The sequence below is a fragment of the Kogia breviceps genome, chromosome 3 (genome assembly GCF_026419965.1).
Source record: "Kogia breviceps isolate mKogBre1 chromosome 3, mKogBre1 haplotype 1, whole genome shotgun sequence".
Classification (NCBI taxonomy): Eukaryota; Metazoa; Chordata; class Mammalia; order Artiodactyla; family Physeteridae; genus Kogia; species Kogia breviceps.
In genome coordinates this window covers 170,974,827-170,988,748 of record NC_081312.1, presented here as the reverse complement: position 1 = coordinate 170,988,748, position 13,922 = coordinate 170,974,827, and the positions used below count along the sequence as shown (strand labels likewise).

At 38.8% G+C, this 13,922-nt stretch overlaps 1 protein-coding gene across 45 annotated transcripts in view; it reads right to left on the bottom strand.

Moving 5' to 3' along the window:
- The window catches only part of PARD3 (par-3 family cell polarity regulator), a 704,173-nt gene that overhangs the window by 180,484 nt on the left and 509,767 nt on the right, over window positions 1-13,922 (bottom strand). The window lies entirely within an intron of this gene.

Sequence of the window (13,922 nt, the reverse complement as noted above, 5' to 3'; positions counted from 1 at the left end):
AAAATATAAGACTGCTCGGTGAGACAATGAAGAAGCAGGGAAGAGATTTGCAAAGTCAGCCCCCTGCTGTGCAAGGATGAAGATGACTTCAAGGGCTGAGAAGGTTCTAGGCCTTCTTCCAGTCTCCCACTTGGACTTTTTTGTATAACCACATTCAAATTAGTGGCCTTTGTCCTGTTCTTTCCTACTCACAGGAATTTTTGCAATGGACATGGCATTATTTACAAATGGTCACTCTTTGCGGACAATTAGCTTTTTTCTGATTCATTTATGTGTTTGTAAAACGCCACATGAACTACCACTGCCGTTTAGTTACTGATCTCTAATGACTTACATAAACAAACAAACGTGTGTGTGTGTGTGTGTGTGTGTGTGTGTGTGACTGGCATGAAATCAGATCTCATGGAGTTCTGACTAAGGATATTCTAAGGATATTCTGACTAAGGATATTGAGTTTTCCCACAATTCTAATAAAGAAGAGGTCATTCATTTAACTGTGTCAGATATAAAACTAAAAATAATATTATAGCCTTATAGCATTTTCCTATAATGAGTATGATAGTCATTAAAAGCTTTAATTATGAAAAATGTTCTTTCACCTCTAGTAAACTAGAAGCCTTTTCGTTGCTATTGTTTTCCCATTTATATTATGTACAAATCGTCTTGCAACTTGACTGTCTTGCAACCCTCACTCACAGGAAGGAAAGGGCCCTAAACCCATTGTGATGCTGAAAGTTTGGAAAATGTTAACAGATGCCCAAATCTTTGAGTCAAGGTAAAACTTTCAAAAGTTTTAGTGGAAGTCAAGAAGGAATAACGTGGGATCACGATCTTCACAATGCTCTTGTCTGTTCTCCAGTAAGTCTGAGTGGCTTCCGTTACACAGATGTGTTATTGGCTGGGGCTGGGGGGTGGGGAGGGACTGAGAACTACGCTTCTTGTTTTAATTTTTCTTTAATGACTTAAAGATAGTTTATTGTAGAAGCATGGCCCTACCCTATTTTTCCTTTTGTTGTTGTTGTTGTTGATTAGGTTTTTGGAGATTTTGTTTATTTGTTTCTTAATTGGAGTAGAGTCGATTTCAATGTTGTGTTAGTTTCAGGTGTACAGCAAAGTGAATCAGTCATACATATACATATATCCACTCTTTTCTTTTTTTTTTTTAGATTCCTTTCCCATAGAGGCTATTACAGAGTATTGAGCAGAGCTCCCTCTGCTATACTGCTGCAGGTTCTCATTAGTTATCTATTTTATATATAGTAGTGTGTATCTGTCAATCCCAATCTCCCAATTTATCCCTGAGAATTATGACTCTTAAAGCATTTGGAAACTTAAAGAATAATTTAACTCCTGGAAAATATTATTGCCAACATTTATAACAGTGGATATTAAAATAATGTAGATTTAGATGCTCCATAAAGGGAACTGAAGAATTCCTAGTAAGAGCAGAGAAACTGTAAGTGACAGATGCCGAGGTCAAACCACGCAGCCTTTTACAGCTAATACGAGACCCATTACAGTGCTCCGTACAGAGCGCTGGGTTGTCAGAATGAGCCTGAGTCTTTAAACCCTTAACCACAGATTAGAGGTTTGCTTCCTGAGGGTTTTTGGGTTTTTTTAAACAGATGGTCCAAAGTGAGGATGAAGAAAGCTGTTTTGATCCATTGTGTAGGTACAGAATGTTATCTTTGTTTTGTTTAAGCATAATACTGCCTAGAGTTAAATAACTGGGTGAAAATTCTCAGCTTTACTTTGAAGCCAGAGCACATGCAGAAGTGTTTGATCACTTTTCTTAGTGTATTTGCATAAACGTTTACTCTCCAGCAAATATGAATATAAATCCAACTATTCTTAGTGCTTACACAGTTATTTAAGGGATAGGCATACTTCTGTATACACTGTTTATTTATCTATTTCCTTAAGCAACTGTGATCGTCTTCTGTGGAAACAGGAGAAATGCTGCTGTTTAACGAAGTTTAGCTAAAGATAGGAGGATAAAGCCTTATTTAAGTTTCCATACAGCATCTCAAACAGCTTTCAAAAAGTGGAAAGTAAATCTTCCTGACACTTCTTTTGATTTTACAAGCTATGGACACATACATGTGAATTTAACTCTGAAATATTGATTTACTTATGAGCATTTACTTATGAAATTATTCTGATATACGTTCTGGTCCGAAATTACATTGCAAAAATAATAGGACTCAAACTAGTATTTCATACACACAGAATTGGGAATAAAGAACACTGTCTTTTTAAGCTTAGCATTTGAATGTACTTTTTTATATGCCTCTCCTGGCTTGGCTTCACACTGGTAAATGGTATTTCATCAGCCCAAATGATTGGGAGGATGGTTCATGGATTTAGTTTATGAATATTGACACATTTCAACCCACAAATTGGGATGTAACACTGCATCAAAATGGAGCTAAAAGAGGGAAAAGACTAGAGCAGCCAATAGGAAAATCTAGATAAACTGAACAAAGGCACTTAATTTAATAATGAAAACCACTCCAAGCTACAATGTACTGTACTAATACCTCTAGCTATTCAATTATTAAAATAAATGCATATTCAGATGTTTCCCAAAGATGCTTGCTTTCTCTTTCAGATTCAAAAGAATGCCTTTCTAATCCAATACAATTCTTTTCACTCTGCATTTCAGCAGCTGCCTTTCCTGATTTCTAATCAAAGCTGATGGTAACTGGCTTTGGCAACAGCCTGTAGTATCCCAAATGAGTAATTCAAGCTATAAATGGGCTCGCTTCTTCCTCAAAACCCAGGGTGCATTTCAGAGTCTAACAGACTCAGGCTCCACAAGGCTCTCCTGGTTTTGAAATGTGGTCAGGATCTCGAATGCATCGGTAAAGGAATGGCGGGGTCTTTGTGTTCGCCTTTGTCAATGGCCAGTCCCACTTCCACAATACAGATGTCAGGAGGGTGACAAACTCCCTCAGTCCAAAATATCTCCCGCACATATGGGCCCAGAACAAAGAAACTGGCAGCCAGCACTCGGTTTAGACTAAGAAAGAGAAATATGGGGGAAAAAAAAGATGTGTAATTTTAAGGGAAAACATAAGAAAATATTTTCAAAATCAGAAAAAGTGCTCTTAAGAAGCGAGGCCATGCCAGACACTTTCAATCCTCTCTATCTGGGAAACAGGAGTCCAGGCAAGAGATGTTCACGCTCCACCTCTTATAAGAAAGATTGAGTAACTCATGAAATGGAGAAAAAAAATAATAACAGATACACCGTGTCAACTTAATTAAAGCCTAAACAGGATTTTCTTTCCAACTCTTAATAACTGCATTATACGGCCATGAACATAGATTTTTGTAATATATGGAACTTCAGAATAGAAGTTTAACTTTGACATATTTTTTAATTGATAAAACTTTAATCTTATTGTAATTTTATTTTACTTTATTTTATTTTTATTTATTTATTTTTTTGCGGTATGCGGGCCTCTCACTGTTGTGGCCTTTCCCGTTGCGGAGCACAGGCTCCGGACGCGCAGGCCTAGCGGCCATGGCTCACGGGCTTAGTTGCTCCGCGGCATGTGGGATCTTCCCGGACCAGGGCACGAACCCGTGTCTCCTGCATCGGCAGGCGGATTCTCAACCACTGCGCCACCAGGGAAGCCCTTATTGTAATTTTAGAGATAATATAATCCAAAAATCTCCTCAATATTTCTTTTTTTTCAAAATTATATAATTTATTCACATAGTTCAAAAACCAGAAAAATCATTCTTATTTTTATGCAAATGCAGCATATTATAACTCACCATTCTACACCTTATTTTTCTCACTTATTGATGTGTCTTAGAGTCCTTCCCTATTAGTACCTTTTTTTTTTTTTTATACAGCAGGTTCTTATTAGTCATCAGTTTTATACACATCAGTGTATACACCTCAAACCCAATCGCCCAATTCAGCACACACACACACACACCCATGGTTTTCCCCCCTTGGTGTCCATATGTTTGTTCTCTATATCTGTGTCTCAATTTCGGCCCAGCAAACCGGTTCATCTGTACCATTTTTATAGGTTCCACATATATGCGTTAATATACGATATTTGTTTTTCTCTGACTTACTTCACTCTGTATGACAGTCTCTAGATCCATCCACGTCTCAACAAATGACCCACTTTCGTTCCTTTTTATGGCTGAGTAATATTCCATTGTATATATGTACCACATCTTCCTTATCCATTTGTCTGTTGATGGGCATTTAGGTTGCTTCCATGACCTGGCTATTGTAAATAGTGCTGCAATGAATTTTGGGGTGCACGTGTCGTTTTGAATTGTGGTTTTCTCTGGGTATATGCCCAGTAGTGGGATTGCTGGGTCATATGGTAATTCTATTTTTAGTTTTTTAATGAACCTTAAAAAACTCTGTTCTCCATAGTGGCTGGATCAGTTTACATACCCACCAACAGTGCAAGAGGGTTCCCTTTTCTCCACATCCTCTCCAGCATTTGTTGTTTGTAGATTTTCTGATGATGCCCATTCTAACTGGTGTGAGGTGATACCTCATTGTACTTTTGATTTGCATTTCTCTAATAATTAGTGATGTTGAGCAGCCTTTCATGTGTTTCTTGGCCATCTGTATGTCTTCTTTGGAGAAATGTCTATTTAGGTCTTCTGCCCATTTTTGGATTGGGTTGTTTGTTTTTTTAAAATTGAGCTGCATGAGCTGTTTATATATTTTGGAGATTAATCCTTTGTCCGTTGATTCATTTGCAAATATTTCCTCCCACTCTGAGGGTTGTCTTTTCTTCTTGTTTATGGTTTCCTTTGCTGTGCAAAAGCTTTGAAGTTTCATTAGGTCCTATTTGTTTATTTTTGTTTTTATTTCCATTACTCTAGGAGGTGGATCAAAAACGATCTTGCTGTGATTTATGTCAAAGAGTGTTCTTCCTATGTTTTCCTCTAAGAGTTTTATAGTGTCTGGCCTTACATTCAGGTCTCTAATCCATTTTGAGTTTATTTTTGTGTATGGTGTTAGGGAGTGTTCTAATTTTACTCTTTTACATGTAGCTGTCCAGTTTTCCCAGAACCACTAATTGAAGAGACTGTCTTTTCTCCACCGTATATCCTTGCCTCCTTTGTCATAGACTAGTTGACCATAGGTGCGTGGGTTTATCTCTGGGCTTTCTATCTTCTTCCATTGTTCTATATTTCTGTTTTAGTGCCAGTACCATATTGTCTTGATTACTGTAGCCTTGTAGTATAGTCTGAAGTCAGGGAGTCTGAGTCCTCCAGCTCCGTTTCTTTCCCTCAAGACTGCTTTGGCTATTCGGGGTCTTTTGTGTCTCCATACAAATTTTAAGATTTTTTGTTCTAGTTCCATATAAAATGCCATTGGTAATTTCATATGGATTGCATTGAATCTGTACATTGCTCTGGGTAGTATACTCACTTTCACAATATTGATTCTTCCACTCCAAGAACATGGTATATCTCTCCATCTGTTGGTATCATCTTTAATTTCTTTCATCAGTGTCTTATAGTTTTCTGCATACAGGTCTTTTGTCTCCCTAGGTAGGTTTATTCCTAGTATTTTATTCTTTTTGTTGCAGTGGTAAATGGGAGTGTTTCCTTAATTTCTCTTTCAGATTTTTCATCATTAGTGTATAGGAATGCACGAGACTGCTGTGCATTAATTTTGTATCCTGCAACTTTACCAAATTCATTGATTAGCTCTAGTAGTTTTCTGGTGGCATCTTTAGGATTCTCTATGTATAGTATCATGTCATCTGCAAACAGTGACAGTTTTATTTCTTCTTTTCCAATTTGTATTCCTTTTAGTTGTTTTTCTTCTCTGATTGCTGTGGCTAGGACTTCCAAAACTATGTTGAATAAGAGTGGTGAGAGTGGACATCCTTGTCTTTTTCCTGATGTTAGAGGGAATGCTTTCAGTTTTTCACAATTGAGAATGATGTCTGCTGTCGGTTTTTCTTGTTTCTTGAGGTAGGCTTATATAGCTATAAACTTCCCTCTTAGAACTGCTTTTGCTGCATCCCATAGGTTTTGGATCGTCTTGTTTTCATTGTAATCTGTCTCTAGGTATTCTTTGATTTCCTCTTTGATTTCTTCAGTGATCTCTTGGTATTTAGTAATGTAGTGTTTAGCCTCCATGTGCTTGTGCTTTTTACATTTGTTCCCCTGTAATTCATTTCTAATCTCATAGCATTGTGGTCAGAAAAGATGCTTGATATGGTTTCAATTTTCTTAAATTTACTGAAGCTTGATTTGTGACCCAAGATATGATCCATCCTGAAGAATGTTTGGTGCGCACTTGAGAAGAAAGTGTAATCTGCTGTTTTTGGATGGAACGTCCTATAAATATCAATTAAATCTATCTGGTCTATTGTGTCATTTAAAGTTTCCTTATTTATTTTCATTTTGGATGATCTATCCATTGGTGTAAGTGCTAAATGGTGTTAAAGGTGTTAAAGTCCCCCACTATTATTGTGTTACTGTCGATATCCTCTTTTATAGCTGTTAGCAGTTGCCTTATATAGTGAGGTGCTCCTATGTTTGGTGCATATAGATCTATAATTGTTATATCTTCTTCTTGGATTGATCCCTTGATCATTATGTAGTGTCCTTCCTTGTCTCTTGTAACATTCTTTATTTTAAAGTCTATTTTATCTGATATGAGTATTGCTACTCCAGCTTTCTTTTGATTTCCATTTGCATGGAATATCTTTTTCCATCCCCTCACTTTCAGTCTGTATGTGTCCCTAGGTCTGAAGTGGGTCTCTTGTAGACAGCATATAGATGGGTCTTGTTTTTGTATCCATTCAGCGAGCCTGTATCTTTTGGTTGGAGCATTTAATCCATTCACATTTAAGGTAATTATTGATATGTATGTTCCTATGACCATTTTCTTAATTATTTTTGGTTTGTTTTTCTAGGTCCTTTTCTTCTCTTGTGTTTCCCGCTTAGAGAAGTTCCTTTAGCATTTGTTGTAGAGCTGGTTTGGTGGTGCTGAATTCTCTTAGCTTTTGCTTGTCTGTAAAGCTTTTGATTTCTGCATCGAATCTGAATGAGATCCTTGCCGGGTAGAGTAATCTTGGTTGTAGGTTCCTCCCTTTCATCACTTTAAGTATATCATGCCACTCCCTTCTGGCTTGTAGAGTTTCTGCTGAGAAGTCAGCTGTTAACCTTATGGGAATTCCCTTGTATGTTATTTGTCATTTTTCCTTGCTGCTTTCAATAACTTTTCTTTGTCTTTAATTTTTGCCAATTTGATTACTAAGTGTCTCTGTGTGTTTCTCCTTGGGTTTATCCTGTATGGGACTCTCTGTGCTTCTTGGACTTGGGTGGCTATTTCCTTTCCCATGTTAGGTAAATTTTTGACTATTATCTCTTCAAATATTTTCTCGGGTTCTTTCTCTCTCTCTTCTCCTTCTGGGACCCCTATAATGTGAATGTTGTTGTGTTTATGTTGTCCCAGAGGCCTCTTAAGCTGTCTTCATTTCTTTTCATTCTTTTTTCTTTATTCTGTTCTGTAGCATTGAATTCCACCATTCTGTCTTCCAGGTCACTTATCCGTTCTTCTGCCTCAGTTATTCTGCTTTTGATTCCTTCTAGTGTACTATTTTTTTTTTTTTTTTTCTGTACGCGGGCCTCTCACTGTTGTGGCCTCTCCTGTTGTGGAGCACAGGCTCCAGACGTGCAGGCTCAGCGGCCATGGCTCATGGGCCTAGCCACTCCGCAGCATGTGGGATCTTCCCGGACCAGGGCACAAACCCGTGTCCCCTGCATCAGCAGGTGGACTGTCAACCACTGTGCCACCAGGGAAGCCCCTTTCTAGTGCATTTTTCATTTCAGTTATTGTATTGTTCACCTTTTAATTCTTCTAGGTCTTTATTAATCATTTATTGCATGTTCTTGATCTTTGCCTCCATTTTTTTTCCAAGGTCCTGGATCATCTTCAGTATCATTATTCTGAATTCTTTTTCTGGAAGGTTGCCTATCTCCACTTCATTTAGTTGTTTTTCTGGGGTTTTATCTTGTTCGTTCATCTGGTACATAGCCCTCTGCCTTTTCATCTTGTCTATCTTTCTGTGAATGTGGTTTTTGTTCCACAGGCTACAGGATTGTAGTTCTTCTTGCTTCTGCTTTCTACCCTGTAACTTTGACATATTTTAAAAGGGGACTAGATCTTCATTAGAAATAGAGATGGGTATTTCAAAAAATAACCCCAAATAACAGAAACATTCTGACATTTCTAAATTTGTTTACTTACATACTTCACCTAATGAGAGAAAAGACTCAAAATAAGAACATTTAAATTAAATAGAACAACTCTTTATTGAAGGTCAAGAATGTTTAAATTAAATCAAACAACTTTTTATTGAAGGTCACGTGCACTCTGAAAGAATATTGGTGAATTCCTCAACTCTGATAGACAATTTCTTTGGTTCAATTTCACTCTGAGGCTAGCAGCCCAATGAGCCCTGAGAGAGAGAGGAAATAGAGTCGAGGAGGGGAGCTGTCCAGATTCAACTGAGTGGCACTCCAGGGCATCTGTCTGTAACAGCCTAGGGGAATATCAACCTTTAGCCATAGGTCGGGTGAAGAGGTGGCAGAGGCTGAGGATGAGACAGACTGAGGGAAGTGGGAGGAACTTGCACCTTCAGAGGGTAACCCGTAGGGCAAACACCAAAGTGTTTCAAACTTGAGATTTGCCTTAAATAGAAATGTCCTACCACCTTTTGATAATACTATTTGAAAATGAAGAACATTTTTAGAGTTTAAAAATATTTGATTGATAAAATACAAGTACATATTTACATTCACAAGAAACTGCAGTAGAACCGGACTTCCCTGGTGGTCCAGTGGTTAAGACTGCAGCCAAAAAATAAAAACAAAACAAAAAAATATCTTATGGACTTCCCTGGTGGTGCTGTGTTAAGAATCCGCCCTACCAATGCAGGGGACATGGGTTGGAGCCCTGGTCCGGGAAGAACTCACATGCCATGGAGCAACTAAGCCCGTGCGCCACAACTACTGAGCCTGTGCTCTAGAGCCCGGGAGCCACAACTACTGAGCCTGCATGCCACAACTACTGAAGCCCGCGTGCCTAGAGCCCGTGCTCTGCAACAAGAGAAGCCACCATGATGAGAAGCCCGCACACTGCAACGAAGAGTAGCCCCCCGCTCACTTCAACAAGAGAAAGCCCGCGCGCAGCAACAAAGACCCAATGCAGCCAAAAAGAAAAAGAAAAAATAAAAAAGAAATTGTAGTAGGACAGATCACAGTACATTTTAAGTTCTTGAACGAGAGTAGGAAATGGATAAATAAAAACTGCAGCTAATAATCAATCAGGCACTTTCTGTGACAGGCATTATTCTCAGTCCTTCCTGTGTGTTATCTCGTTTAACTCCCTGAGACCATTTAAGGCATTATTATTATTTCCTTTTACACATGAGAAAACTGAGGCTCAGGCAGTTCAGCAATTTGACCAAGATAAATCCATGAAATAAAATATTACTGCCATTAAAAAAATGCTTTTGTAAGAGAATACCTGTGACATATTAAGTAAAAAGGCAGGTTTCTAAAGAGCCATGTTATATGACTCTATTTTTAGTTGTGTATAAGTACACATATGCAGATAGCAGTCTGTGTGTGTATACTCCAAAATGTTAAAAATTATTGGCTTGGGGTGAGATCTTTAATTTTTCTGTGTTTTCTAAGTTTTATATGAAAAAGTTCTACTTTCATAGTAAGATAGCTTTCAGGTTTAGTGAAAGGAATGATACCATTACTGTGTGTTATTCCATGTTAACAGCTTCTAGAAGCTCTCCATGATATACTATTGAAGAAGAATTTTTAGAAGGCATGCAAGAAAGAAGGGTTTAAAGCAAAATGTTTGATAAATAGCCTTTGATATATAGCCACCTGGAGGTAAGGTAGGATTTTTAGATTTGGTGACAAGGAGGTGCTTTGAAAACCAGCAACAGGAAGCATCATAAGGAGAGGGCTTGCTCTGGTCCTGATGGGGATGGTCTTCTTGGTGACCCAGCCAGGAGTTAGTCACCCACCCCCACCCCCAGCAGGATTTTTGGGAGGTGAGAGTGCTTACCGAGCAAGGGGCAGGGAGCCCACACCCCACATACAGACAGACATACAAACATATAAACATACACACAAGTAGACATGCATGCAAACATCCACAGCACACACAGTACATACATGAAACACACATGCAAACACACACACATAGAAACCCACAGAAACACAGTCTAAACAAGCATAAACATCCCCCGTACCTGCATACATACATGAAACACACGCACATACGCATACCCATTAGCACCTGCTGCTTGCCAGCCAACGTGTGGGAGCTTACAGACGCATGACAGGCCTGAGGAGGCCGTGGGGTGGGCTTGGGAGGCCTGACCGGAACACATGCGTTCAGGCCGGCCTCGCTAGAAGTCGAGCAGAGCGTCCAGAGCTCCATCAACAAGGAAGAAATGAAGAAAAGAACCAAACAGAAGAGTGGGAAGCAGCCCCAAGTCGGTTGAAGGATGGTGGGCGCAGGAGGGTAAGGGGATCACTTGATACAGAGCCCGTCACCTGCCTCAGCCCATGTGCAGTGAAGGGACACCCAGATGCTGAGCGAGAACCCGTAACACACTGAAAACGGCAACGGACAGAGCCGAGGGCGCCACCATCCCCGGCCGGCAGAAGTAGCAAGGACGACGTGGGATTCAGAGGAAATAGACCTGGACTTCCCAGGCCAGATCATCTTACCAGGTTCTCAATAAAAAGGATGGTAAACATGCAAATCACACATGCACTGTTTACTCACAAACAGCTGTGTCTGCTTCATTTAACTTTGAAGGAAATCTGGTTATGACTCTCAAGATTGTGCATTTTGAGTTCTTTTAAAAAAAAATCTCTTCTCGGGCTTCCCTGGTGGCGCAGTGGTTGAGAGTCCTCCTCACGATGCAGGGGACGCGGGTTCGTGCCCCGGTCCGGGAAGATCCCACGTGCCGCGGAGAGGCTGGGCCCGTGAGCCATGGCGGCTGAGCCTGTGCTCCGCAACGGGAGAGGCCACAGCAGTGAGAGTCCCGTGCACCGCAAAAAAAAAAGAAAAGAAAAAAAACAAATCTCTTCTCACTTGAAGTCTAATTAGAGTCTTACTTGGATAGTGCTTATAAGAAATATATTTATATCTAAATTCAGGACTATTCCAATAACCCTCTGGCATGGTGAGGTATATCTACTTTTCAAAGCTGCTATCATATCCATCTTTGAACTAATTCACCTACTCAACAGAATTCTACAGGTCACAATAGAGGTCAACAGGCAGGGGCTATTATAACAGTATGATACAACACACAGGTAGGAACTTGTGTTTTTAAGTATGCTTTCACATATATACTTTATTTGATGAATATATATTTCTTCTGTAACTGGCAAACCAGGAGTGAGTATCCCTGTTTTATAAATCTGAAAAAAAGCTACTCATGATCAGGACTCATCCAAGGCTGGGCCTCTACACAGGACAGCAGGCCCCCAGCCCGCAGGTTTCCTGCCTCCGTATCAGGTATTCCTACCATGGTACCAAGACTTTCTTAACTGGAAGGATGGGGATAAGGTGCACCCAGCTTCTTCACCGTCACCACCCCTCTGTTCCCACTTCTGTAAAACAGGAGGCTGTTAAATCAAGTTCCTTCCTGCTCTAAAATGGTAGAAATCTATGATTCTAAATAAGGGTTTTTAACATAAAATTTAATGAAAACCAATATTTCATCGCCCACAAAAGCAACAGTATGGCTGTCAAACCATCACTACCCCTCGACGCTGGAAACCGAGAAATGATTACCACTTTCAGAGCCTTGTTAAAAAGTGTGCACATTAAAAATAATTTACAGAACCAATTCTCCGTTCGCAGCCACAGTTTAAGAAACGGGAAAATGTATCTGCCTTTCTATCTTGTTAATTCCCGTGTTATGTTGGTGTTACTAAAAACATAAAGTTTTGAAAATTTATGTTACACATAGAGCCAATTATAATTATCTAGTGAGAAAACAATTTTATATGGGAATCTAAAAATAATCTATTTTACCACTGTAACAGATCACACACGTTATGAAATAAATTATATCGCCAATTAATGGTACAGTGGTTCATCTACTGACAGTCAAAGTTTGAAAAGCTCTCATTCCAGCTGATACCAACATTTATAATACCATACTCAGGACACACTAGAGAGATACAAAATTGTTATCATGCATATGTGACATATATTAAGTACACTGCCCACTATGTCACAGTCAGGGATTATCTCATTTTATTTACTCCATAGTTTGGCCAGCAGTTTATCCAGATTAAATTCCATTTAAAGTTAAGTCCAAGAAGTTGTCCAGAAATTTATAATGTGCTGAAACAGAATGCTTATTCAAGTAACTGTGCTTCTCACTGAGTTTTCAAGATCTACTTATTAGAAGGCTTTTTATCATAATACAGTTTGTTTTTTAAATTTATGGAAGTATAGTTGATTTGCAATATTGTGTTCATTTCTGTTGTACAGCAGAGTGACTCAGTTATATAGATATGTATGTTCTTTTTCATATTCTTTTCCATTATGATTTATTACAGGATATTGAATGTAGTTCCCTGTGCTCTACAGTAGGATCTTGCTGTTTATTCATCCTACATATGATAGTTTGCATCTCATAATATAGTTTTGACATGAGATTTGACCTCCACCACAATTAAATATATGTATTTATAATACAGCAAGCAGGCGCTGTACCAAATGGTTTACCTATATTATCTCATTTATCCCACACAACCCGACAAGAGTGATTATTATTATTTATTCGTGTGTAGCTATTTCATTTTACAGAAGAGGGGAGAGAAGTGCTAAGTTTCCCGAAGTCCCATAGTGTTTAAGTTTGAGAGAAAACAATTCCTTACGTCAGTATGTAGTCCTTCAGTGCGGATGACCAATGAAATTGATGAATGTGCTAATAAAGTTAATATCGTTTCTACCTCACCTCAATTTCCACATTGCAGTCCAGTAGCAGCACGCTCCTTCAGACGATGTTCAATTACCAGAGTTTTTGCTTAGAATTGGAAATTAATTGGAATAGGGCTTTGTTTAGTGTAAACAGACATTTCAAAAGAAGCTGATTAAGGGATAATATGTTTCTTACTCAGGAAACAAAGGAAATCAGCAAAATGTTGTGCCTCGTTAAATACAGTGGCCGGTAGTGTCTGAATAGCTGCACAGGAAGAAAACAGACACTACAGAGATACTGAAGGGTCCCCAAACAACCTAAGCTCTTTGTTTCCTGCTCTTGAATCCAGCGTTATCAGTAGAAGAACATATCATTATCACTGGCTTAAGACATGGACAAAGAAAAAATATATATGCAACTTTCTTAACACCGAATTATAGTTATTTGGGGAAAAAAAGTCTTAGCCAAAAAATATACTGTAGGAATGGATTTGTAAAGCAATCCCACTCTGTTCCATGTCATTGACACACTACTGGAAAGTGATAGATAGCTAATTTTTATCAACTGAATTATGCTTACATGCTGAAGCTAGGTAGAGGAATCTTCTTCAATCAATCAAATCACCAAACAACTTAAAGCCAAAATTTTTTCATTCGTTCATCCTACGCACCCACTTATAAATTCTCTACAAATGTACAACTAGTCCAACTAGTTGTACTAAATTGCAGAAAGACGGCATTTGGAGAATTGGGATTTTAACAATAGAGATAAAGAGGGCTGTTTGCATCAGTTCCAGACTGGTTTAACAACAACAGAAAAGTACCTGTAATGGGAACTGAGGTAGGAAAATGCTTGATGTACTCTGGGATGGGGAACAGCCTGGAGTGACTAGAGTTTTGACGAGGACAAATACAGAGGGTTAAGACCGTG